Consider the following 1,464-nt stretch of genomic DNA (forward strand, 5'->3'; position numbering starts at 1 on the left):
GAGGAACAGACCGTACAGTTACGCCATGAAAAAAAAAGATTAGCGCTGACTAACGAAGGATCAGTACGAACACCTGTGTACCAGAGGATAGATACCTGCAGAACCGCTTTTGCAGGTTTTACTCGGTAGAATAGCAAGGAACAGGGGCGTTACTGGGCTGTCGTCAGTGGGGTGGCACACCAAGGTGGGGCGAGGGAGGGCATTTAATCAGAAATGATCTGCAGCATGCTGTGCATGGTTTTCAGGCTTGTGTACAGCCATGTGCCCTATTATTAGCTAGATGGAAAGAGGCAAAGCATAAAGGTTTCAAAATTAGTTTCTATTCCTTAAATGTAAAAGTCATAACCCAGTTTTAGTTCAATCACAGCTGTCATGTGGTGAGAGTTGATGATGATGATGATGATGATGATGATGATGATGATGATACGGTGGCGCTGAGAGGCCAAACAGACTGCAACTTAAGAAAACACCAGCAATAAGAAAAACACTGCAAAGGCACAAAACACAATGGAAATAGGAAAAACAAAACACAAATAGGAAAGAACAGATTTCCAAAAGCACAAGGGAAGTGTTCCTGGGGAGACAATAACCCGACAGACCATTTGCAGGAACCAAAATATGCTAAGAATTGCGCTGGGTGACACTTAAAAGAAGTGGAGGATCTATCGGTTTTGTGAGGAAAGAAAAGATGAGAGGTAAGTCTGTTAGCCTAACTATTAGCCTAAAACGCCGGCATCTAATAACCAACTCGCAAAATAAAACAAAATAAAAACAAAACAACAAACACGAAAACACCAGACATCATGATACAGACTTATAATTTGCACCGATGTTTTTTCTATAAATTCTATATGCGAAAAGTGAGCGCGAGAGTCCTCGGTGCGCCTGCTCGCTGCTGAAGTCAAAGTAAACTTTATTGTCATCTCCGCTACATACAGTCCAGTATATAGAGAGACGACACGATGAGGCTCCAGTTACAGCAGTGCAAGTAAACAAACAATAAATATAAGAAGAGTAAGAAAATAAATATACACTTTAGGACTCGGGGTAAAGGGATCAATAACAATTTAAAATTTATAATTTACAGTTTGATGATTTAAAGTCTCACACACAACCCGTCGAAACAGGAGGGAGGCCGGCTGCTTCCAAATAGAGCAATTTCATTCATAATGTTTGAAATCCAAGCCTATTATGTATTCATGATTTGAATCCTGGGTTGTGCGAAATCCCAGAAATACACCTTAAACAAAGTGAATCTGTGAACTAAGGTGTAGGTCTATTAGGTTATGTTGTGGCAATCCTCGATATGGGGGATTTGTCTTCATACTGGAGTGCAAAATTAAAACCAATGGAAGATGGACAAGAAAAGTTCAAAGCCATCAGGTGCTCAGTTTTAGAAAAAAATAGAAAAGAAGAGGAGGAGAAACGAGCAAAAGATACAGGTAAGCAGATGTGTCATTGGAT

Source organism: Pundamilia nyererei, unplaced genomic scaffold, assembly GCF_000239375.1.
Source record: "Pundamilia nyererei isolate P.nyererei 1_Seehausen unplaced genomic scaffold, PunNye1.0 scaffold00003, whole genome shotgun sequence".
Taxonomy (NCBI): Eukaryota; Metazoa; Chordata; class Actinopteri; order Cichliformes; family Cichlidae; genus Pundamilia; species Pundamilia nyererei.